At 35.4% G+C, this 27,573-nt stretch overlaps 1 long non-coding RNA gene across 1 annotated transcript; it reads right to left on the bottom strand.

Moving 5' to 3' along the window:
* Positions 1 to 570: 570 nt before the first annotated feature.
* Positions 571 to 26,769, bottom strand: LOC146543774 (uncharacterized). The gene is made up of 4 exons (XR_014884990.1): positions 25,968 to 26,769; positions 4,040 to 4,156; positions 3,312 to 3,398; positions 571 to 1,402 (listed from the first exon to the last, which is right to left on the bottom strand). It is a non-coding gene; the product is annotated as an uncharacterized LOC146543774 (long non-coding RNA).
* Between the last annotated feature and the right edge of the window lie 804 nt (positions 26,770 to 27,573).

Genomic DNA, 27,573 nt, shown 5'->3' with positions numbered 1-27,573 from the left:
GCTGCAAAAGCCCACTGATATCTGTATTACACGACCAATTTTAATTTATAGTTCTGCGATGCTCTAAAGAAAACTGATAATGGAAAAGGGCCTGCAGTCATATGGAACACAGTAAGGTAACAGTTGATCTGTGAAGCAGAATAGATTAAAGGAAAGATATTATGTTCATTATGACCAAAGAGCAGGAAATGAGTTTAGTTCCAAAACAGTAATTTGCATTTCCCTCTCCTGGACAGACTGCCTAAGGAAAAATCCTCATTAATAAAGGAGATAAAGGAGTTGAGATTGTGAAATACTTTAAAATAAATGTTAGTACCAGGGATTCTAGGGAGAACAAGACTGGGGTCTGGGTGTTTGTTTATTTATTTTTGTTTTTACTTGGACCTGTCTAAAAATATGTCATAAACCAAGCTTTAAAAATCAGAAATCATTAAGCAAATAACAGAAGAACATTTGGAATTTGTCTAAGTTTGAAGTTTGTATAAAATTACTAAAAGCAAGGGAATACCTTCTCATTATGGGATGTATTTTTAAAAAGACTGTTTTTCCACCCGGTAACCTATGAAAAAGAAATAATGGTTTAAGTTGCACTTTATTTCAGATGCACATGTTCACGTTTTTCAATTGCTACAAAATTTCTATGGCCAGGTATGAAGGATGATGGGAATTTAAAACTACAAATGTAATTAATAGAATTGAATGCATTGTCTATGGACAATGCATGTCGTTGCAATATAGAGATTAGAACACTATCTAAATAGCTCTGGCAACCTGCTCACAGAAGCTGGAAGAGGGACAGCTCCTCCTGCTTCATACTACCATGACCACACTTCTAGTATTGAAACAAGCTAATGGAAATACATTGATTTGTCTCCATGCTGTGGCCTATACACCCTTTCATTTACACCATATTGTTTGGCTAAATGTATTTTTTAAATTATGATTGAAAAGCATATATCCTTTTATTATGATATTTCAATTTGTATCTTTGGAGCAACCTACAAACTTTGCTATATTCCTGTATCATACCTGAAATTCTAACTATTTCTGTGAGTACTGAATTTATGCTCCTTTGTCTGTACGTAATATGGAAAATTTGCCTGGTTACAGGTACGTTTACCAATCCTTTGGTTTTGCTTTTTAAAACATTATTATTTAAAAGCAAAACATTCCGCAGAATTTCGCTGACATTATTCAATTCAAGCCCTTCCATTACATTTATCTACGAGAAATCTTAAATTTCTAATCTGTTTCTTACTGATCAAGCAAACAAACGAGAAACAAACTTGATGGCACTTCTTTATTTTCCACAGACCTGTAGTTGCTTCTCTCAGATTTCAGAAGCAGAGCTCATGACAATCCTCCCACATCTGTTTCATCAGCTGATTAAAATGTAGATCTCCTACCAGGTAAAACATTTTTGGATGATGGGCGTTACTCAAACCAACTCCTTAGTAAGGGAACAACTTAATGCAAGATCAGCAAGTTGGCAGCATAAACATGAAACAGTTCTTTTAAGCAGGACTGGATATTTTGTTTTTGAGAGCTTTAATTTAATTGAAAGCTCCATGACTTCTATTACCTGTTCAAGCATAAATGTTTTTGTTACATTTAAAACCTTTTTGCAGTACAGACTCTTAATCTAGATGAAGAAAGATTTCAAAGATTTCAGATAGGAACCTTGTATAGAGTGACGAATATTTGGTTTTCTGATTGTGGTGTTATTGGAATACAATGAAGGGTGACTTTTTTTTTAAATTTAAAATAAAAGAGGTTGAATTTTTAATTTCATTCTTCCAAAAAAAAAAAAAAATCAAGATTATTTTGCTAGTAGAGATTGAATGTGCTATTACATCTAGCTTTATAACTATTTCTAATTACATTTCAAACTGGAGAAATAAAAATAAAACATTTGAGTAAAATGAATATTTCAATTTCACAATTTGAAGGGTTATATTTCTAAGCCAGAACTGTTGAGGATTCTTGAGGAAGGCATTTTCATTTTGACCCAGTTCCACTAACTGTCGTTCTCAGACTTGTTTCACTCATGCCAACTGGAAACACAGCAGCTGGCCAATCTGTTTTGCCCTTCTACTCAACCACAAAACAATAATTAATTGTGCTAAATTACAGCTAAGCTTCTACCATGCTGCTAGTAAAAAACAGTCAAAACAGTCACTATCTGTCCCAAGCAAATATTCTTTACCTAATGTTAGAAATAGGCTTTGGGAAGCAAAAACATTAATCCTGCAACTCTTTTTACTTCAGTATCTCACTCTTAATTATACACAGTGTGATTCAGAAAATGGAAGTTGAAAGTGAATGATCAAAGACTGGTGCATGAGAAAAATGAACAGAGCATTCCTGATGGAACAGCAGGAATTCTGCCACCCAGTTCTATTAGAATCGAAAACAAGTGTGCTAGCCAATTCTCTGAAAAGAGTACTAGCTTTAGAATCTGAAACATCACACTGATCTGCCAAACTTCTTTAGCGTTAACATTTCAGGAATCATGTATGCACACAGCAGGGTAATATACAACTCACCATTCGGGTAAGTATTGTAATTCTGACCAAGAAATATTTTCTAATCTTAAGTCTCTCACTGTGATTACTCTTTACAACTTCTGTAAATTTTGTTCCAGATCAGAGGTTCAAAAGCATCATGGAAAATAATATTTTGGTTCTACAGGTGCAGCCCTTCCCATATGCCTTCTCTAGACATCCACATTCATTCAGGCTGTACATGATGTTCTCAAACAACTTACTGTGATATGGAGATTTATTCGTTTCCTGTGAATAATGTGATACTTTGCACCTTCCTTCAAGTGAGGTCTTTTCATACTAATCCCATATAGGATGACAGAATAAGAACCAAAGTTCATTGAACAGTGAGAGATTAAAGAACCTCAGCTTTCACTAACTGCCTCCTGGTTCCCCACTTAAAGAAGCTTAACAATCATCCTGTTGTCCCAAGGTGATGGTTACTCTGTGCAAGCAGCACTCTAAAGAGGTACCCTGCTGTGGAACACTGATGATTTACCTAGGTATGTAGGTTTACATGTGCACAATAACAAAAATACATGCTGTTATTTTAATCTACATTAGCTGTGGTTTTTATGGTTACATCACACTTTACACTTTCCAGTGAAATATTTTTCTATCACATCTAAGTATTACTAGACTCTGTTTTCTATATTAATCTATTCACATGTAGGTAATACTTGAGCTTTCCTGCTCTACCTTCTGTTGTTTTGCTCAAATGTAATTGTTCTTTTACAACTATTTTCATTTGTGCAGAGATGTCCTTACCTGAGAAGCTACTGAGGGTAATCAATTTGAGAAACTTCTATTTTCTTTGCAAGAGAGAGATTGGTCATCCATGCTTATCTACATTACCTGAGAAACAAGATATTTTATTTTAAGATAAGCATATTGTGAAAGTTTTCTCAACTGAAAATAGAAAGATAAATAAATAAAATGTGGCAAGTACATTTGAGTTTTTTGTCTGAGTGTGTGGCCTATGTCATACCTGGCTTCATTGATTTATCAGCTATTTTTATCAGCCATTAAAGGTACCGGTAAAATTCCCACTTCAACAAATCATAACCATTTTAATTAAATCAGAAAAGATGTCTCTGCCATTCCCAACATCCCAATCACTCTGTAAGGAAGACAATCCACAAAGTAGAATAAAACCATGTCACAGCAAAGAACATGGCTAAACTCAGCTCAGTGTAGTAGAAAGAGATGTGATTGCAGATAGTAGGAATGAAGTACACAAAATACTAATTCTGTGGTCAGTGCAATTTAAACTATCACCTCCAGAGTTCTTAACTTAATAACTGCCTTATTATCTCTTAATTGCAAGTTGGCTGATAATGCAGCTGATCAATTATAGGAGGTAATCATCATCAGCCTTTCATAAATGAGCCATCAGTTATCCATCTATCCACCTATCACACTTTCTCAGAGACATGGCTGATCTGTGAGCACCCCGTCTGCAGTTTTATGAATCAAGAAGAGTACTGGAAACTCACCAACTATCAATAATAAGTTTTTATAATGACAGGAGCAGAAGAAATAGGATGTTCTTTAGGCAGGAGTGACTAGTTTAAACCAGTTCTGCAGGAAGCTTCAAGAGTGCTCATGTGTGACTAGAAAAGAATAGGAACCAAAGCTTGATATAAGGCACGTAATGAATAATGGTATACAGTCAGCTTCTATACACCCACAAGGTATCTAAATTTATAAAATATACACACCATTGGATAAAATTTAAACGTATTTCCCATTATTGAACTACAGTAGCCAATCTGCTACAACACAGGACCATATTGAGATTGAGTAGACCATTCTGTTTGTTAGAAACTTACCAGAATGTGCTGGTATTTATATCTCATAAAAGCTGTTCAGTAAACACAGTACAAAGACCTCTGATATCATGGAATGCATAAACACATGCAGAGAATTTCATTCCAAGATTTCGGACAGGAGGGATCTATCTCTGTCAAATGAGCTTAACTACCCTTCTCCTGGCTCAGTGAGTTAAACATCTTTCCACTTAGAAAAAAGTATCCTGGCTTAGCAGATAACAATTTCAGAGGTTGAAATGACAAAGTCAGAATTTCCCTATGGCATATACTTTTAAGGGGAAATGAAGGATAGCTTCCTAGAAATGACAGTTGATTTCTGTGTGTGGCTTTTTTTCTCCCTCTCTCTACTGACTAGATTTTTCAGGGGCAGGATTTTGTGGAGGCCAAACTGTCCCTCTTCCTATTACATTTTCTGTGCAGAGTTATGTATGGTTGCAGTTTTTCTTTATTTTGACTTTTTCATGACAGTTCAAACATGCAACAGTGACAGTTATAATTCAGTTCATTTTTTAAAGATCCTTTGTTAGTCTTACAATAAAAGTTAAAGACGACTACAAAGCACCATGATTATCTTTGTTCTATACAACTGCAAAACCTGCTTCTCCAGGCCATACAAACTGAAGAGGTATTAAACCAATAAACCACACAGAAAAAAAAAAGTATATCAGGGTCATAGTTTCTGCATTGATGGGAAAAGGAAAACTCTAAGTTAGCATCTGCTGAGGCTGAAGAGTAAGGAGGCACACTTTTTTCTTTCTCGGCTCATAGACAAGAGGAGGAAGGAATCTCGAGAGCTCATTTCTCTTGTGCCGAAGCAGGATCAGCTGTACCTAAAAGCTCCTTAAGGTTCATCAGTCTCTTTCTAGTAACAACATTACCAGTAGAAAACTGATTCCAGTGCTGAACAGTTTTCATCAGAATTTTCTTTGATTTTATCATAAGTTTTCCCTGCTGCCACTGAAGGCCATTATTTATAGAGTCACTTGTAGTGGATAGAGAAAACTGCTTATTCCTTTTCCTTTTACAGGTTTAAGAATGTAAGACTACTAATAGAGTTACTCCTCTCAAAGAAGTACCTGCTTTAAAAAAAAAAAAATCAAAACAAAACAAAGACCACCTAGAAATACCTGAAAGAGTAGCATAGAGTAACACAGCAAACTTGGTAAGTGATCACCCTTTGTGCAAACCAGACACACTTGTTGTTTAGAATTAGTCAGGAGTTGCAAAACCCAAGAAAATCCAGAAATCTCTATTCTTAGCCTGGAAGCTGTTTGGGTTTGCTGAAGAGGGTACGAATCACCCTCATGACAGACAGCATGTTACAGTGCTGACTGCACTGGGAGAGGTCACCTGCTTGCCTTCCTTCCAGGAAGTCTACAATGGACTGCTAAACTAGGAACTAAAGTCTGTTGTTATTTAAATAAAACAAAGCAAAACAAAACAAAACAAAACAAAACAAAACAAAAACACAAAACAGTCAGAGCCCCCATCACAAAATTAAAGCAGAAGGCTTTATTTCTACTAGCTGTCTGCAGAAAGGAATAGAGGATGATATTTAATTTCAAATTTAAGAATCAGTAATTTATATACAAGATAAAGGCCAGCACAGTGCCAGAATTCCTGAAGACAAACAATAAAATGCAAAGTTGAGAAACAACTTTTTTTCCCCTCTAAAAAAGAAAAATAAATCTGTTATATGTTCTGCATTGTCATTATCTCACTGAAATTCTGTATTTATCTCAATTTATGAAAGTTACCTACTTCGGGGATACAATATGATCAAAATTTGAATAATCCATGAATTTGAAAAGGTTTTGTCACTACTGAGTGGGGCTAAAGACTGAGCAAAATACAGCTCAAAAGGAAAGTAACTGAGCTGACAAGAAATTACCTTATAGGAATTCATACAGAAAATATAGAAAAAATGCAAAATAAAACAAGTTGATGCATAAGAGAACTTGCTAGTAAAATATTTGTATGTAGTTCTATAATTCACATGCTTATAGTTCTGATAATTCTGGAAGAATAGAAGAGATTGTGCTGTGTAATTTGCATGGCTGACTAGAGCAGAACTAAGTATTTCAGAACTGTCTTAGCACAAAGTTTTGGTAAAGATAAGTGACGAGGTGATTTTACAGTGTCTCAGATTCAAGCAGTTTTGATTTGTAATCTTGGAATTGTTTTTGAATGGATGTCAGTACACAGGAATCTTGTGCAAGCATTTTACAGCCAGAATTATGGTTATACAGCAGGAAGAAGGTGCTCTGTAGGGTGGAGTTAAACTTCAAAGACAGTGAAATAAAGAACAGTCATCGCTACACCTAACAGCTGTCCTTCTATTGTAATTAAATAGAACATTCATTTCCAAGTGTTATGACAGTTTAATCAGCTGTATAAAAATAATAATAGTAATAAGAATGATAAGCATCATCACCAAAGTTGTTATGAGAGCAAACGGAGATCACATGTCCAGCATTTCTAAAAGCTGTTACAAGCAAAGTGTTTCACTTTGTACTGTCCAAAATATTTTCTTGGAACGTATCCAGATAAGCTTCTTTCTTCAAAGGGAAAATTTGCAACAAATTCCACAGGTACTATTCATTAAACAAAACAACTATACTCTTCATTGTACTGAATCTATGCATCCACATAAAGACCCAACCTTTTTCCGGATTAGAAGGACACTTCCTTTCTTCTGCAGTAAAGTAATTCTAAATAAACTCTCTTCTAATAAATGGGTGTTTTAAACTTTATACCCTAGGCTGAGTAAAACACTAAAATTATGAAAAGATGTCAGGAATGTAAAATAATACATTTGATCAATTTTCCCATAATACATGTTCTAGAAAAGAGAAGAAAAAAAAGATACTAGTCCTGAAATATTTGGGGTGAAAAAGAAGACTGACCTCACAGTTCCTATGGCAGGTTTTGTATCTGCTTTAAGTGGCTTTTTATGGGCAATCAAGCACTGGCACCATACTGGAACCTTTCCAGCTTTTCTTGAGCTGCTTGGCTTACAGAAAAGGGTCAGTGTAGTCCACTGGAACTACACTAAAACTACAGCCACAAGTGACAAGTACTGTTTTGGTGATGGCAAAGCTGACAGAATGATACATTCTCATCCTTGTACATTTTCAGTTCCCTACTGCATATCTCAACTAGGTAATTGAGACGGATTTCGTTTGTTGCAAGGTTTTGTGTGTTTGTTTTCCAGTGAGCCACTGAACAAACTCAAAACCCATCAGTGATCCCCTTGTTACTGCTTAGGGAATCCTTTTTTGACTATTCTTGGAAAAATATCTGTTGCATTCCAGCCAGATTTCACAAGTGGATAAAAATAGTAATACAGGGGAATCTTTAGAAGAAACCATCATACATCTTCTATTTCTAAATACAGAGATGCAACAGAAGCTCATGTCTTAATTTCAAGAACCACCTTGCAGTAGAGAAAATTCATTCTTAGAATAAAAAACAAAGAACGTTGTCACAAAGAGTTGCAAGTACCACTGGTCCACGTAACCAACCAGCTGTGCTTCTGCATATTCTACATACTTGTCCATCACTCCCTTTGATATATTTGAATCACCAACTAGGTCTGCAGCTGGCAATTATCAGCTCCACCCTAATAGCTCCTATTCCTCATCTTTCTCAAAACAAAACAAAACATTTTTCAATTTATTTTGCAGAACAGCCAATTGATCTCCCTTTCATACATTCCTGACAGATAGACAGTGACAGTAAGGAATTTTCTACTGAGCTGGGTCTTATCTTCAGAGTACTAATTTGGCAAAGCAGTTATCTCTAACCCCTTCCTAACAAAGTGCAATTAATTTTTTTTCTTGTATTATTATGTTCATAACAGCCAAATGATAGTCCTGACAGCATGAGCATTTTCACTGGATGTTATACACTCTTTCCCACACTTTGCAGTGACATTATATTTGTTATTTAGAACAAATCCAGATTGTTCCTGGAACTGTGCCTATAGAAACTACTGCAGTAATGTGTTTATATGATATATAATTACAGGCATGCTGTAACCTGTCCATAGCCACTGCAGAACAAGTTACATTATCAAAAACATAAACCCATCCCTAGATTAACTATTCAATCTGATATATTCTTTCTTCAATAGTTAATGTTAAATAAATTAAATGAACACAAGTTACATTTTTGGGCTTAAATAGAAAAGATAGCACCTATACGATATTCCAAGCATTCTCAAGAACACTCCCTAATGCAACATGGATTTCAAACAATTATGTCTCAAGATGAGGCCACTTAATATCAGGCATTTGCATTTGAAAATTCCTGCCAAAATCACAAAGTTGTTCCAGGACAAAAAATGTTACTCAGCTACCAAGTCATGGTATTAAAACAGACTAACCTAAGTATATAAATTCTAACACTTGGTTACAATCCTAGCAAGCAAGAGATTATTACTATAGGCTTTGATATAAGGGGTTTTATTACAGGTTTTTAGTCTATAATAGGCTTTAATCTCTCTCAAGATAATCAGGAAGATATTTTTATAGAAACAACATTTTCATTAAACAGAATAGTGGAGTCTGCGAAAGCTCAATTATCAAAGGAATGTATTTTGATGTACTTCATAGACTTTAGTTTCATTTCCTACTCAGTATGCTACGTTTTCTATTTTCTTGAGAAAAGTTGTAAAAATGTGGCTCTAATTTTCCTTTTGTGCATTCTTTTTTTCCCTCCTCACACTTTTATTCCAAAAAACAAGATACCAAGAAGCTATTTTAAAACCACAGTAACGCTTAAAATACTTTTTATTCCATACACCAAACATCTCTTAAGTGATGGCTAGGACAGATTTGTACAACTCTCCTTCAATAGCATCCAGTGAGCTTTTTTAGTATGTTATTGTATAACCTGTTGCTATGCATACACCATAACAACGCAGTTAAAAAGCAGCTCCAACAGTATTGTTTTGTATTGCATTCACACTCACAAATGAACTAAGCCAGAATGCAAAGAGTGCCACTGAATCCGGGGGGAGAAGAATGAGTGGAGACGGACAAGCAGTACAGGGGCTTTATTTTGGATCAAATACAAACCTAGAAGAGATGTATTTTGCAATTATGAAATGGCTGTGGTCGAAATAACACAAGAACAGCTGGTCTCATTAAAATGAGTTAGAGATAGCAGAAATCTTGCAATAGCAATCTCACAAAATTTAGTAGAAAAATTCTATTGTCTGACTAATTATTCACTGTGAGTACGTTCCTACAGATGTGGGGAAAACAACTTCTGCTCTCTCATATCTAATTTCCAATTTGCTACTCCAGTAATATTTGCTGTGTATGAAACGTCTTGGCTTTTCTTCTTTAATTTAGACTTGCTCCACAATTATAATCAAATGCAAGAAACAATTATGCAGTATTTTCATACTGTTTTCACAGTGTTTTCTGGGATGTATATTACTATGCTACGATGCCTTTTAAAGATTATACTGTAAGAATGCAAGCCAGTATCTTGCACTGAATCTGATGAAGTAGAAGAAATACACCAAAATACCACCTTATTGAGGTAACCACCAACACGAGGGTAGTACAAGACATGTTTGAAATTTATTCTTCCATGGAGAAATTCCAAGTAACAGCACAGTAGTACCTCAATTCAGCAGTCTTACAGCTCATCTCTTCCTTCCCATTTCTACATAGGTTGTTATAAAACACAAAGCTATGCAGTGTTTTAGTCATGAAAATAGCCAGATCTTTTAATTCATTTCTAAACATAAAAGATTTGCACAGTTGCAGATGTTCTTTTAAAAGTGTATTGCATTTGTATATGAATGACATTGGAATCAATATACGAAATATGATGCCTATGATTTTCCTAGAAAAATGTAACTTCATTACAAATATATCTGATTATCACAATTATATTCATTTCTGTTCATAAATATGGATAATACTGTATATTTAATAAACATAGGATTATTCTAATATGTAAATATATAAAATACTATAAGCCATATGTAAATATTATAAACAATTTCTACTAACAAATCTGTTTCAGTATGCCAGCTGCTACGTGCAGTAGATCTATCATAAATAATGGTTAAGACAGTGTATAGAATCATAGAGTGGCCGGGGTTCAAAAGGACCATAATGATCATCTAATTTCAACCTTCGTGCTACAGGCAGGATTGCCAGCCACTAGACCAGGCTGCCCAGAGCCACATCCAGCCTGGAAGATTCTTAGCTGATAGGAAAAAGCATCTATATGGGAACATGCTTTTTTCTTGCAAGTTCTGTTACAAATTTAAGCTCACTTGAGGTGCTTTTCATCACAAAGCACAGAATTCCATTTCAAGAAACCCTAATAATGAAGCTATCATTACGTATAAAACATGCTGTAGGCAAAACTAATCCTAGCTTGTCACAGTAGCTTGAATTGGTAACTTTTTATGTCCCTTTATGATGTGTAAATATAAATGTATGCATATGTAAATATGAATTTATAAAATAGATTAGGCAAATTATTTTCCAAAATATTCCTCTCTCTCCACTCCCTTCGGCAGCACAATCTTCTCACAACTGTTTCCTGAGTATTTATAGATCTGAGGGGCACATTTCAAACTCAGTTAATGTGGCTGCAAATGCTGAGTGACTGCCCTGAAGTTACTGAAATTCCTCCAGTCAGAAATAGACAAAAAATTTGTCCTTTCTCCATGATGAAAACAACTGAACTTTACCAATCAAGTGAGACAAGGCATTCTTTCTTATTATGCTTTATACCATGAATAGAAATGCCAAGTTCTGCTATATTCAAATTACTTAGCAGTAAAGTGCATGTGTTATGTACACTATAGGAACAAAAAGAAACATCTCCTTGCATTCCTGCATGCAAGTAAGTCAGCAGTGCTAAAGGTAGCTGGACTCTGCAACCCTGGCCTTTGAGTAACGCCGCTGATGCGTGCAGAGGGTTCACATGAAAAGGAACAGCAAGTGTAGGCCCTTTCTATAAAGGCATATTTAAATAGAAGGTCATTCAAGATAATTTGACTTATGAAAAAGACTTCATTTGAGTCAACCAATTTTTAATTACCTGTTGCTCGTGAAGTGAATTTCTGGATGTTATTTTCTTTGATATCTTTATGACTCATAGTTCAGTTGAGCAAAGCAAACTGCAATTTGCTAATGCAAGTGTGTACAAATTTGAAACTGGTTAGGTGAGGTGTGTCTGTCTATGGAAACATACATTTTCTCATAGTTTTCAATAAATGTTACTGATGAAAAGTTATTTGGCTACTACTTAGCTGAATTTAAGTATTTAAGAGTTTGAATACTATTATTTAAAAGTTAATTCAACAAGGTGATAGTTGAGGTTCAGAGCAGAAAACTGCAACCATTGTGGAAAAAAAAAAACAGTAACTGTAAGCTGTCTGTCTTGATGAGGTTGTGTAGGTTATACAACCAGTTGGCATCAATTTACAACATCTTTTGCACATGCAGGCCCACTTCCTTCATATATCCTATGGAAAGCAGAGGGCAACTGGTTTTCATTTGAGAGGACTAAGAAGTAATTCCTTTTGTTTTGCTCCAGGCTGTAGCTCGCAGTTTGAAGAGCTTGGAGCAAATTTACTCCCTGTTTACCACTTCGCGAAGAGATGAAGGAAGCACAGCCTACAGCTCATTTCTATTGCTATGTGGAATGTTTTCTGCATAACTTGCAGGGATTCACAGTCCCAGAAATTGTGGTAAAAGTTAGACTCACAAAATGCAGAAAAGAGCAGCATGTATGCACTTACAGCACTACTCTCTCCCTCTCTGTGTTGTGAGGACTTGGCTCAGGCACTGGAAGGCTAGGCAGGGCACTCTGACTGAGAATGAACATCCTTGAGCATAGATAGCCTACATAGTGCGAGCGAGCCTGTAAGCTGCTTTGGTGATGCTAACAGCCCAACAAATCAGCAATCTCCAGAAGACGACAAAAGCATTACTAGTTTATCTAAACCTATGAGACACAAATTGTCATCTTCTAGCTGAAAACATAGTCTTTAAGTTCTTAGCATTCTTCCCTTTCATCTAGCTCTACTGTTGACTATTATTAATTCAAAGGTCAAATACAACTGTAGTCATCCCGTTACAAAAAACAAAAATCAAGAGTTATTGTATTTTATCAATAGACTGGAATTTTCCAGTAAAAAAAAATCTATAAATGCTTCAAATTTAAACATAAGTAGCTACCTTCAAGCATATTTAATGGTACTATTTTAAGTTTTGATGTAACAAATCATACAGTTGCAATATATTGTATAAGAAAAATATGACTTGTAGTCCAACATTTCAGCTTACTAATTCACTGCCTTTCAAATTTGCATATCATTTGTACATTTATAAATATTAAAAAAGAATTACATCATTCATTTTCTCAAAATAAGTGTTTTTTCCTCTATCAATATAGACGTTTCAGATGAACTGAGTAATTAATATCTAAAACTGTGATTATTTTAATAAACACAAAGCAAGATATTGGACTAAGTATGATTCCAACTGTGAGTGATTTACAGTGATAAAAATACACAGATGCCATCTGTACCAACAGAAGAACACTCATCACCAATTTGTTTTCTAGTAACACTTCCCTTTCATTTATACTGAAATGAGTTGGTTGTTTTTTTGCTTTTTGTTTTTAACATGATACTGACAGTAAAATATGGCTACTTTTAAAATGAGTAACCTAACCGTAGGAGAAATACACTGAAAGCTAAATTAAAATACTCATTTGACTTGCCTAGGGCCTCCATAATGTTTCCTTGAATGCCCATGAAATATTAAGTTAGGTTTGCTAGACTAGCTTTGCTAGCTTAGTAGCTGTATCCATACTAAGACTTTTTTGGTTGGGTGTAACACCCCTCAACACTCCCACAGAAAGCCAAAACAAACAAACAAACAAAAAATAGTAGCTCAACTGAATTAGCAAAAGCTTTAAGTTCAGAACCCAGCCTAAGTCATTAGTCTGACATCATCAGCTTGCCGGCATCTCTGCCAGTTCAGCATTAAGCAAGAGGGCCATGGGGTATGCACCAGGGAAAATAGGGCAGGTAGTGAGAGCACTGATAAATATCAGTCAACTTCAAATACTAACAACAAGATCAAAAGAAAAATTGCATTTAAATAAAATCTGCACATGGAGAACTTCATTAGCAGCAGTTGCAGAAAGAAAGATATGATAGCTAAAGCATTATTCATTTACAACCATGCACCAGATACAGAGAGTTTTGAGAAAGATGAGAATTACCATTACCTATATAAGAGTAATGAACTGATGGCAAGTGCAACATGCAGCACAGGCTCTAATTTGGTCTCTCTGTTGAGTATTTACAATCACAGCTGTAAATCTTTACCTTGTTTTCTCAGTTCTATGTTTGACACTGAACTTTACTGCACATGGAGAGAAAAATAGATCCATACTCTAAATTTCTATTAATATGCCTATTCAACCTCAGGTTCTAAAATATGACAAGAATGTAAATTGAAAGTAAGTTTGAAAAATTTTGATCTTTATTCTACAACTGTGCTTCATCCCCATTTGCTTCAGTTTTTCCAGCCTTTCAGAATTTCCTATCAAAAAGCTGACAGGTTTAGCTCCTGAAGCTAGTTTTCCTGTTGAAATTTAGGAAAACAGAACAGCTGTCATTCAATCACACTTCAGCATGTGCCAATCTCGTTCACTTTCAAATGTTTATTCCTCAGGAATCAGCACTTCATTGGTATGTTCTACTGACATGTCATAAAAAACATTCAGATCTGTCAGACATGTGGAACAAACACATTCTAGAGCCCATGGTTCCAGAGTTCCTACACATCTGATGTTTGGTGTATTTTTAATATATCTTCACCATCTTAAATTGTACAGATTTTTTAGTCCAGAAAGTCGCTGTTACATTAAGAATTTGCCTTAATGGAGTAAGCCCTAATAATAACCTGGAGCAATTCGTACTACCTGGAGCAATAAAAGGATAAACAGAAAGTGATGCTACAAGCTGAATCAATGAAGCTGCTTCTTTCACGCAGATTTTATGATTCTGGGGTCCAAGCAATGCTACACTCAAATCCAAGATCTTTTTTCTCCTTAAGCAAATTGTGACACTAAGATTTCACTTAACAGCTAGCCAGGAAGCGTTCACTGCTGAGTTCCCTTTGACATTATTGTGAAGGCCCTCACTAAATCTTCTAAAATGAAGTACACTAAATGCAATAAAAAAAATACAATTTATCAAGGAATAGAGAAAGACATAGCTAAAACTCATGAGAGTTATTTCATTTCCTGTAAGAAAAGAAATAACAGTTCAATTCCATAGAAATATCACAGAAATGAAAAATGACGGCTCTACATAGAAGACAAAAACCAGCAGTTTCGTTTCTCTCTCTTTTTTTTTTTTTAAATGCCCTGCTACTCCTTCTGGACTGGACTTTGAATTCAAACTTTGATGTTTTTATGTTTACTACTGTAATTCCCACTCTAGTGAAATGCCACTTAGGCGTAAGGAAAAACTGCAGAAGCAATTGATCTGAAATGGTTTTTATAATGACATTTTCTGGTCATAAATAAAGGTGTCTCTGTATAAAATTTACAAAAGGTGTATCTGTAAAATGCAGTTACACGACTTGTATCAAGGGTATGATAACTACAATCCATAACTAGATAGATGCATTTGAAAATTCCATGAAATACTGCAAAATGCATTTCTCAAAATATTTTTCTCTTCAAAAGGTAATGGTAGTTTGCTTCTGGAAGTTGCACTCATCAATACTAGCAGCAGAACATCACTGAGAACAATAAATAATTTAAAGAAGTGGCTTTTGACTGGGAGAAAAACACTAATTTTACTTCCTTTGAGAAAAATACACAGTGAAAAATGCAGCCACGTATCAACAGTTGTTGTATTTTCATGCCTCTAAATTAGTACAAGACATAAAGATTTTTGTGTCAAAACATCCTTACAGGAATTAACTCAGTTCGTAGATAAAAGTCACTTTATAATTAAAACAACTCATAATTTGAGTTTGTTTCACCTCCTGAAAAAGGAGAGCATTATAATTCACTACACTACAAAACTCTACAATGTAGGATCCATCGTATACTATTATCAACAGTTACATATGATAGAGGACAGCTGGGTCTCAAATTCTGTACCCATTTTACATAACCTTGTCCTGCCTAGTTACGTCACTGCTCCTGCAAACTTCACCTTTTATCTACAAATGGACAGACTTAACACTTCTGCTTAAAATCTGATGATTTTCATTTAATTGAAAGAAAAACGTCTAATCAAAGCCACTGAACATAAGCAATTGCAACATATGGCTCCCCAGCTGGGAAAGCGTCTGACCAACATATCTGCAATTTGAGAGACGGAGACAAACAGCCCTATCAAATACCTTTTCACCAAGAGACAGGTGCACTGGGATGGAAGCCAAAAGACCAGGCTTCAAAGACCCAATTATTGAGCAAAACCATACGAAGAGAGCAGGTATTGTTCCCCCATTTTACAAATGAGGTTAGCACAAGGTTGCACAAGAATCCTTCTGGAGATAGCTGGGAAGGAATCCATATGTCTATTATGTCAAAACTTATTTTCATCCACTTAACTGACACTCAGAGAAGTCTAATCCTAAAGTATGTTTCTGGCTTTGCAAGGCAGGCAGATACTTACACTTCTAACACCAGCCTCAGTGTAAATATTTAGCTTATCACAAGCTATTACAGGTTTTCTGTGAACATTTCACTCAGCATGGCTCTCTTTCCTCATATTTTCTTTGGGATTGAGACCACACACCTTTCAACAACGCGATGCTATTTCCCTCAAGGCTCAATGAAAGCAAACCTGCTGTTGGAAAAAAGAGCAATGAGATGGTAGAGAGGCAAACAAGAATTCGAATGTGAAAGTGGCTGATAAGGGACAGAGGTTGAGGTACTTGTCTGTGGGAAATTGAGCAAGAAGGAGAAGAGAGCAAATGAGCACAAAGGCAAAAAAGGCAGGGACAGGACAAAATGAGGGAGAAAACAGTGAGCTTTGAAATTAGGAGTGTCCAAAACCCCATGCATCACTACAGGCTTGGGGTGGAGTGGCAAGCTGCATGGAAGAAAAGGATCTGAGAGTGTTAGTTGACAGCCAGCTGAATGTGAGCCAGCAGTGTGCCCAGGTGACCCAGAAGGCCAATGGCATCCTGGCTTATATCAGAAATAGTGCAGCCAGCAGGAGCAGGGAGGTGATCGTCCCTCTGTGCTTGGCACTGGTAAGGTCACACCTTGAGTACTGTGTAGGCTCTGCGCCCCTCACTACAAGAAGGACAGAGGCTCTAGAGCATGTCCAAAGAAGGGCAATGAAGATAAGAAGGGTCTGGAGCACAAATCTTACGTGGAGCGACTGAGGGAACTGGGGTTGTTCAGTCTGGAGAGAGGGGGGCTCAGAGGAAACTTCCTTGCTCTCTACAAGTACCTGAAAAGAGGCTGTGATGAGGTGGGGGTCAGTATTTTCTTCCAGGTAACAGTGATAGGATGAGAGGTAATGGCCTCAAGTTGCACCAGGAGAGGTTCAGGTTGGATATTAGGAAAAATCTCTTCTCAGAAGGAGTAGTCAGATGCTGGAACAGGTTCCCCAGGGAGGTGGTGGAGTCACTGTTCCTGGAGGCGCTCAAGAAAAGGGCAGATATGGCAGTGAGTGATAGGCATTAGTGGGAACGTTGGAGATGAGTTGATGGCTGGACTTGATTATCTTAGTGACCTTTCCAAACGTAATGATTTCATGTTTCTATGAAATGAGAAAACAATTGCAGATGAATGCAGGGAGGTTGTAGGACGAAGCAGAGAATGGGCAAGATGGGGGGAAAAAAAGGCTGCAATGGATTGCTGGGACAATGAAAAGAAAGGAAGAAAAAGAAGAGACAAAACTGCAGCTCAGTGTATCCTGAGATGTCTGATGAGAATGCGCTCCTAAGAAGCCATAAGGAAGTACAATTTTGGAATTGTTTGAAAAAAGAATCTGAACATCAGAAATAAATTGTAAAAAATCAAAGAGATCACATTTTTCCAGAGAATAAGAAAAACAGGCCAAAATATATTTCATTTAAAATTTATGTCTCAAGGGTAACCTTGGTATGATTTTTCAATTTATGGAACCAGAATTGTCACCCTTCAAATGTATATAAAGTCTTCCCAATGTTTGAATAAACATATTCAATTTCAGTCCTAGAGCACATGCCAAGTATCTTGGACACTTTCAACAGGCTTTCGACTGCTACTTTCAGACACAAAATACTTACTATGCAATGTAATACTTGTTGTATTCATATACCACTCAAATCTCATGGCAAAATAGATTTTCATTACATACTTCAGAACAGTTGACAGTAAGAAAGTTAGAGAACACCTCCCTCTACTGTTCCTTTCTTGTAAAAAAAAAAAAAAAAGAAAAAAAAAAAGCTGCTTAAGTAGTTTTATATCAAAAGCTGAAACGAGAAAATTATCTTCAAGTTAGGAAAAAAACCCGTGTCTTTTCCATGTGTGTCTTTTTTGTCCTCCTAAAAACAACTAACCTCCAGCTTCACAAAATAAGAGAGAGGGGATTATAACCTGTATTCAAAGAGAAGACTACAATTTGAAAAAGGAAGAAAGGAAGAAAAAAACAGAAAGGCATATTGAAGGGAATACTGTCACATGTATTTGCACAGAACAGATCTGTGCAAGAGACTTTGGTGACACAGTCAATATTTAGCTTGTATTAGTACTTCAGGGATAGACAGGTCCATTTTTCTTCAGTACTTAAAAAAGCGGAAAAAAAAGCATGTATTTCTTTTCTGACAGTGTTTATGTTTAGGCTTTAGATCATAGGAGTCAGCCATCCATCTGTATCCCAAGCTCAGGAAAACTGTGTTCCAAGTTCCAGGAGTTAAGCTCCAGAAACCTAGTGTAATTAATCAAATAAGGACAGAAGAACTGCTGCACTGCATTGAGTATCCTGTCTTTATCAAGCCTGGTAGCAAATCCTTAGGGAAAGAGTATAATTAACAGGTTAGAAAGAGTGATCCTTCCTCAAATATCCTGCCCTAGCTTCTGACAGTCAGGAGTTTAGGACCAAGATTTCATCTACATTGTTGTGTTTAGGAACAATTGATAAACTCTGGCTTCACTAATTTTCTCAATCCCTTTTGATCCTTTTTATCCTTTTGACCTTAATCACCCTGTGCTAAAAGCAATACAGTTTGCAAAAAAGTACTTCTGTTTACTTGTTTCAAAGCATCACGGTGATGTTTAGTAACGTTTTTGGGTGTTTAGTGAAACAGTGAATAATCATTCTGAATTGACTTTCAATTCTTTCTTCGTTTCATAGAAAGTTACCAGATCTCCCTTTTAATTCATTATTCTTCTAATTCAAATTTTTGCTTTTTAAAGTACAATTAAATTCCATCAAATAAAGTATCCCAACTGGAATCTGAATCTGTAAATACCAGTTTGATAGCCACCAACAACACATATCACTAGATCTGCTACATGGAGGCAACAAAAGATACCTTCAACACGTTTGATCAAATGCTAAAGGGGAATGCCTCAGCAGCTTCACATTAAAGCTTAGCCAAAAAACCCCGACATGTTCTCTGTTACACATGGTGTGTTCTGCAGATGGCTCATGTTCCATCCCTTAAACATTAACCAACGTCATGCAACGGACATGAGGCACTGATTAACCATCGCCTAATTACCTGCTTTAGGGGCTTTAATCTTATTCTTGAGAAATGTAGACAGTACCAGACAGGACAGCCCAGATCTATGAAGTACTTTCAGAGCCAGGGTTCAGATACCGGAGCCATGCAAGGGGCCTTGTGGCCAGCCCTGCTGCTTTGCTCTCTATCGCAGTTACTGAGGTTTAGTCAGCAACTGGAGTCTCTCCTTCCTTCTCCAGGAACGTGGTTAACTGCACGCTGTCAATGCTGTCTTGGTAGGCCAACTATCCAGAGAATGGCTGAGGAATTTTGATCTGCTTTTAGCACTACTCTGAACAATTTGAGGCTGACATAAATAGTGTTCGAACAAAAAAGCAAGATCTATCTCCCTACACTTTTATCACCAGAACAGCCTTCAGGTTTGGGCACAAAGGTAGATAAGAAAAGCTCTTTCACATTGGAAAGCCCTGAAGATTGCTATCAGCTTCTCTTATCTGCCAGTAAATGCCTGATTATCTATTACCTCTCTTTGATACGGGGTACTTAACAAAGAGCTCTTCTTTCCTTACAAACAAGTACAATCGCTCTTCCCTTATTTTATCTTTCTTTCATATCTGGGTTAATTTTGGCAAACTGTTTTTATAGCTGCCTGATCAAGGAAAACAACTCAAAAACACAAAGAGAAATTTCTGTGGTAGACAATCTCTCTCATTTTTTAACATTTTCCACAATCTGGCACAATCTGTAATATATTTTTCTTATGCCTAACGCTGAATTAATGCAATGTGGGAAAACACAGAAGATACTGTACCACACCATTAGAAATGTTAAAAGCAATGCCAAAACTTTTGTAAATTATATGAATTACGGATAGTGAAAAATTGGATACATTGAATATGTTCAGGAAGTTTTTCCATGATAGCTGCTTACTTCACAGAGGCTGATATGGCATTTAAAATATATATATATATATAGCTTCCTTCTTAAGCTCTTCTGTTTCTGAGAATCAAAACCTAAAGACTTTTACGTCAATAAACATTACTACAAAACAAACTCACTTGAAAAGAAGCTCTAGTTGAGGCATATAATCAAATAGGGGAAAAAACATGATACAAAATTACGACTTTATTGATTCTAGTATTTTTTCTACAGAACTTTTTGCTGATATTACTTAAACACAGTACTTAATACCTTTTCTTTAAATATGAAATTGGGGCAGTACTTTGAACATCCTTCGTAAGTAAGCAATTATAACAAGGTATTATTTTCTAATGTTATATGTAGCATAGAAGAAATAAAAAAAATGGGGAAACTATGGGACTTTATATCCACTCAAGGCAAGTTAAGTTTTCAACTGTCAGTTAATTTATGTAATGAGAGCTCACATTGCCTACAGGTAGCATATACAGAAACGTTTGCTTTGTGAAATCTAATAAAAAGAGTTTGGTCTTATTACTAAATGCAAATATTATGTAAAATTTGTATTTCTGCATATAAAATTCATTCTTTTTTAAGTTATATTGCAATAAAATCAAGACACGCATTGTGAACAAGACTTTCAGACCAATTAGGCATACAATTACATGTGCAGAAGACATGCACAATTGTGCAGCTAATTTGTGCATGAAATTACTTTGATTGCACATACTAATTGGATAAACGTGTGTGCAAATGCCAGTAGTCATTTGTGCTAGCAATTATCTAGTACGCATACATAGTCATGGCAACTGCATGCATAAATCAGATGTACTCTTGCATACCTAACTGGCCACAGTTTATAATCAAAAATCCTTTCTTTTTTTTTTCCTCCTCTATCAGGTCATTTGATACAAGATTTGTGGGAATTCTATACTTACTTCTTCTCCAGCTGAGCATCTCCTGTATGTCTTACCTTTTGGAGACAATGGTTACATAGAACACCATACTTGTGAAAAACTAAGCATAAGATGATCCTAAAGCAAGATTTGTATTAATCTTAGTGACCATATTGTAAAATGAGCAAATTGTGATTTGGAGATAGAATTATGGCTGTGCGTTATGCCAAAATAGCCCCTCGCAACAAGTTTTCCTCTAAACATCCAATTAAAAGTTTTGTACTCTAATCTAATCTAGTAATCTACAGTAATCCAATACTAGCTGTGACTAAGAACAGGATACTATTTTTATATTTGTTTTTTTTTTTTTTAATAGTGACTTTATCATTGCATATTCCCATCTCTCTACTTCTAGCTTCTCTTTATTTCTCCCAGTTTTTGCTGATAATGCTGATAAGATTACTTATTTAACCTTTAAGTTAATCAGAAAACAATCTCTTTTGGAGTTATCTTTAAGGTCAAAGAAGTTAAGAGTCAGCTAGGCTAGTTCATAACCTGATATAACACATTTCCATCAAGACCTGTCAACAGCCCTTATGCTTGATACATGGCAGTTTCAAGACACAGACTGTGGGCTGACATCCTCCATCTTTTTACACAACACAGCTTTCAGCATTCCTGCATCCACTCACATTTACTTTAAAAAGGATGGAGTTCTGAACCAAAACAAAGTTTTCGTTTTCTGTAAAGGTGTTGCTAAACACTAAAAAAAAACAATCTCTCTAATCCTATAGCAACTAAAGAGCTTAATAATTCCAAGAACTGAGATTTTGCTTGTAAGAGGCATATAGCCTTCCACATGAAAGAAAAATGCAACTTCCCTGGCATCCAACAGCTGAACTTCAGAATGAATCCTTTCATTGCTTCATTAAATACAATAATAGAGGCAGTGTGTTTGAACCCACTGGAAAAGTACTGATCATGAGCAATTTGTCCACTAATCATATGGTTATAATCAGCATATCCACACAATCTATTGCATTACTGTATACTAGTAGAGATTAATAGTTAGCAGATATTTCCAGTAATTATATATTCTTGTGGTTTGATTTTATTCCTTCCCTGAAGGACGAGTTAAGAATACTATAGCTGTCAAAGATGATTTGATAATATAAGAAAACATAGTGATCAGTGAGCTATCATTCTTACATTAAATGTACGCTATCTCCTAAGAATCTAGATCTAATATGAAAGGCTAAGCAAATGCCAACTGGAAATTAAATGAAAACATCTAAAAGTAAAAACAAAACCAAAAAAACCCTTTTAAAAAATACAGAAGCTGGGTGTACGATCAAGATTCAAAGTATTAACATTCTTAGCATTCACTGATGATGGGAAAAATGCATGTATACTGTTAAACATCTTTAAAATTTTACTGTTAATTTCAAGACTGAATGAAAGAACTTGAAAGAGTTTAAAACTGACTGCATACTTACGTGCACACTCCTCAGCAGACCCTTACAATCTCTGAATTAAGCTACCCTCTTAAGATATCTATCTGTGCAGATCACCACCTTCTTGAGTCTTCCAGCCTGCTAAATGGGGATTATACCAGCCCTATTTATGAGGTTTGCAAGCGTGAATCCAACTACAGATGCATACTAACAATACTATTATATAATTACTGTCAAACAAACAGATTATATTATGTATTAAGCTCCATAACATTGTAAGGAAGTGGGAAAGGAGGTATTTGGATTTTTATAGCTTTTATATCATAGTAAAGATGAAGGGATTGCAGTTTTAGAACTTGTTGATATGCATGAACTCAAGAAGCTCCTGTTCTTTCACTGCATTGCATCTTTCATGGCTATTCTCTTCTAGGACATAGAAAAATGATTCAGCAGAAATTGAAGTTCCTCATTTCTATGCTGCAAGGGTTTGTATTCATTTTCAGGGCAATTCACAGTTTCAGAAAGATAGTTATTGTTAGCCTGGACCATTCCTGAAACCTGAGATGCCCTGCTGAGGACAGTCCATCAACAAAATCACAGTTGTCCTGCTCCTGTGTAAGTGATGCCTTGCTGTCTTCACAGCCTGTTAGATTGCTCTGAGAAAATGTATCCCATGTCACTTAGTGCTCCTGAACTCTGAATTTTTAGTTGTTTGCTGCCATCAGGTGTGAGACAATTCTCTTCCTTTTTTCTCCAGATGGCAGTGTTCTCTACATTCAGCGGAGGACAGACTCTTAAAATAGTCTGTGATTTCTACTTGTAAAAAAGAGTCTTAAAATGTTTTAAATTCTTATACCTGTATTTGAAAACATATTGCATATTACAACTACTATCCAGTTTCAGCAGAAGTATAATTAAGGTTGGTTGTTGTTTTTTTTCCTGTTTCCTGTTATATATATATTCTTTTTTTAAACAGACTTAATTCTAACATTCCTCCCAGAGAAACAGTGTAAAACAATACAAATAGTTAAATAATCACAAGACTTGCATTTAGAGTTGCAGCCAATGATTTTTCTGAATTTTGAATTATGAAGAGGTTTCACAAAGATGACAGACTAAGAATCTTACACTCTAGCAAGATATTTTGTTTTCAATCAAAAAGGCCAAAAGAGAGCATGGAAAATTTGAAGACAGAATGGACTAGATGTGACATCAGACAACTGCAGTCTCCATACCGTTTTGTTTCATATTCAGAGAACTTTGTATTTATTTCTCTGTTCCAGCCTAGAGCTGTAAGTCTGACTAAATTTTAGTATTTGAATTTTTCCCCCCTCTGGAAATATTATATTAAGTGGTATAAAATGACAAAGTAGCCCTTGCAGCCAAAAGTCATCATCAGCATTAGATACAAAACTTCTAAAAAAATATCAAACAAAAAAGTGATCCAAATGCATATTTTTCTTATATTCCAGTTTTAGCACATCTTCTTACTTCAGGCAGTCTCAGTGGAACGAATAAAAGGAGAGAACAGGGCTATGTTTCAGTTTAGTTTCACTTCAGTGACCACTGTTTCTCATTTAACATAAAATCTCTTTCAATTCTGCTGTTTCTTGTGCTCTTTTATGTCCATCAGCTATTTACCACTAAGTAAAACCGATTTTGTGGGTTGTTGTAAAGAAGTTAAATCGCCATAGCAAATAGTTTTGGCATTTGAGCTTCAACTCCTCAAATTTCTTCTGAGACGCTGCTATTTTGATGAGCACTTTTTGTCCACCTATTTTCCAGGATACTTCTCAATAAACTCACTGATAAACTAAAACACATTTCTGTGACCAGGACAATAATAATCAGAAGTTATCGTATATTTTACTTTGCTTTAGGTTCCAGTCCTTGCTATATCTGTGTTAAAGAGACATTAGTAAACAAATCTTTATGCAGCGAATAGCTCAGCAAGCCAGCCTCAGTCTAATTTTGCAGGACTTTCTCTAGCCTGATTCATGTTTGAAACTCTTAACATTGCTTACAATTTAAATACCAGAATTAATGGAACATACTGCAGAAATAAAAACACATAGCAACCCCAGCAATGCACAGTCATACAGTTAACATACAGTTAGTTGAGACTTGGTATATGCTGTTTTACATTGCCTTTGCCAGAAATTTCTACTGTGCCATTTACCACTGTTATCTTTGAATCCTTCTCAAAGTCACTTCTTTCCTGCACACAGTGTCCATTCTGTAGTTACAACCTCGCTTCTCTGCTCTACAAGAATACATCTGACTACAGCTGCATTAACACATAGTTTACTATTATAGTCAATGCTTGCCATTACGAGCTTATTACTATGCATAATGGCCCTGTCCTTGTCAATGCTTATTAAGCCATAACCATTTTTCAGTGGTAGATGCCCTGAGTGGCAGTATAATATTGATGTTACTTTATTGATAAGAATTCTGAAGAACATAATGCTCTTCTACTCTGCCTGAAATGCTCCCTTTCAAAGACTACTTCCCATTGTTAGCTTCTTTTTGAGGTCTCTCAGCTGTATTTATATACATTTTGAACATGAACTATTCATAACTCTTTGATAATTTATTGTGTTCTAGCAAAGACAATTTCTATCTAAAATTTGTATTGCATCTGTACAAATTAATCCCCAAGAATTATATAAATTTTACTCTAGTTACACTTATCATGTATAAAACAATGTTTACTATCAAAAGAAATGAAATTCCATTCAAACTTTTGATTTTCCATTTCTTTCTTGAGATTACTCAGGTTAATCAACTTTTAATTAACTCCAAAATCAGTCATGGACTCTACTTAAAATAAATAGATTAATAAAAAATAGAATTTGAGTCTCAGAGAAAAAGATCCAACAAACACTTGAAAAATATCTAGTTTACAACAGATGGGACTGATGAAAATTGGAAATAAAATGACTAACATTTATCTATAATGTGTATATGTTGAATTTTAAACAAGATGCAATGATGAATGTGTCATACTGAAGATAAATTCTATATGCTGTTAGTATGTGAATGGCACTTAAGATCCCATGAATACAACAATTAAAAACCTTGTTAGAAATACTGCAGGCAAGACAGATTACGCAAAATTAATAAAAGACAATTTTGCAAAAGATGAGTAGAATCAGAGTAAGATTTGTAAGCACTGTAAGAGTAGAACAAGCTAAATTCCCAAAAAAGTTCTACACATTGCAAGAAAAGCTCAGTGGAAATAAACTAAAGAAACTTGTTCAAATGCAGAACCACATATAGACCATATAGACAAAATAGGTACTACAGATGAAATACAAATTGAACTACTGCAGCATTTACGTACGTTATTCAAATATGCATTAGGAATTTTTTTTTTTTTTATATTAGAAGTATTTTTCACTTGCGTTAACACGTACCTTTCTTCTTTTGGCCAGCTTTCTTCTTTATATTTATCCTACTGAACTACTATCACTTACATGGTTGTGTGCAATGAAACAAACCTGGTGCACAGGCTAAGCAACAATTTCATACACAGAGAAATAGGTAATGTACTTAAGTTTGAGGATTTTGTGGTACTTTCCTGAATAATCCAAGTGTTCTTTTCCATTATTTAAGTACTTACAAAATTGTTGTTGAAAACAGAGTTAGCTTTTCTACCCAGATGACACTACGCATGCATGTATTTTCTCATTCCTTTTGATGAACACCAAGCAGACAATGCAGCCATCTGGTCAGGGAGAAAGAAATTGTGTAAAAATGAGATATGCGTGTGTAAATAAAAGATTGATGAATGAAGCCCTGAAAGCTGAGATGAAAGTGAAGCAGAACAGACAGGTAAATCATTCTGATACTTATGTTAGTGCTGAAATTATGTTCCTCTACTTTCTATTTTTTTTTCCTTGCTGACAGCAGTGCAGGTGACAAAAAATACTTTCAATTTTGCTGCTGACAAATGCTGGAGGTTAGCAAACTATTTTAGTTCTATTGCTGAGAAAGCATGCTTTCATAAAGAAGTGAGATAAAGTTTTTTTTCTACATTTTTAATTACTTGAGACATATCCACATTCTAGAGTTCTGAGAGTTATCTAGCTATGGAGCTTCAACTTCAGCACAACCAACAGAGGAATCTAGGATGGCTTGCTAACACTAAAGAACATTTTAGAGAAGTGCAATGGGTTTGAAGCTGTTCACTCTGACTCAGACAAAAATGGGCTAAAGATTTCTTTCAGTTTCAGAAATACTTCTAAGCCAAATTCCTTCCTGAAAAAACATCTATGAATATTCTGGTTTTGAAGTATGTTTAAATGAAGTAATAATTTTAGCTGAAATACAACTGAAATAAAAACCAACCAACTCTTTACAGGCAAGATCTGTTTTTCTTACAACAGTTTGGTGATACAATATCTAATGCACAGATAGCTTAGAACTTTAAAAAATCTGCTTGATGTGACTTCCATTTAATTTAGCAGACCTTTTTGATTAGCATTCAAATATCAGTTCCTTTGTCATTATAGATAAAACAAGGGTGGGTTTTTTTGTTGTTTTGTTTTTCTAACATAATAACCTAAGCCAAACTTGTACCACCTACAATACTGGCTAGAAGAATAAGCAATGTGCAGAATGAACAGGCTGAAGTCTGCATAATGTGACAGTGTAAACTATGCACAGAATTTCACGTGTTGTAGTTCCACATCAAGAAGAGAAAGAAGACCTATTGTTAGTAACTTACTGCATGCAGCTGCTTACTCATTACCTTAGCACTAGGGAGAATTCAGTATCAATCATAATCACTATGTTTTTGTTTTTAGTTGTTTACTTTAAACAGGTAAGAGACAAAAATGTGAAACTTTATTACTGTGTGAGCAGAGAGGATAGTGGGATTTATTATGCCACTATGTTACCTCTTCTCTGCGGATCTCGGACAGGAGTGCCTAAAGGCTGAAAGTAGTAGCATGGCTCTGCGCTCACTTTATTCTTGCTCTGAATTGTGTGGTCAAACATACTTTTAAATCATAAATTAATAGGAAATTAAAGTTTTCTGTGCCCTGATTGGGATTTCTTTCCCCTCCGAATCAAAGAAAAGGAAAAAAAAAACCAAAAATAACCATCAATAACAGCAACCAATATACATGAAAACACAACAGCTTGTCAAGCCTTGCGCTGCTTTTTTCTCTCCTCCTTCACCAAAGGACTGCTTTCCCTTTTTGCTCACAAGCATCTGAAAAATC

This window comes from Meleagris gallopavo, chromosome 9 (genome assembly GCF_905368555.1).
Source record: "Meleagris gallopavo chromosome 9, MGAL_WU_HG_1.1, whole genome shotgun sequence".
In the NCBI taxonomy this organism is placed as follows: domain Eukaryota; kingdom Metazoa; phylum Chordata; class Aves; order Galliformes; family Phasianidae; genus Meleagris; species Meleagris gallopavo.
This window is presented reverse-complemented; position numbering and strand designations above follow the sequence as displayed.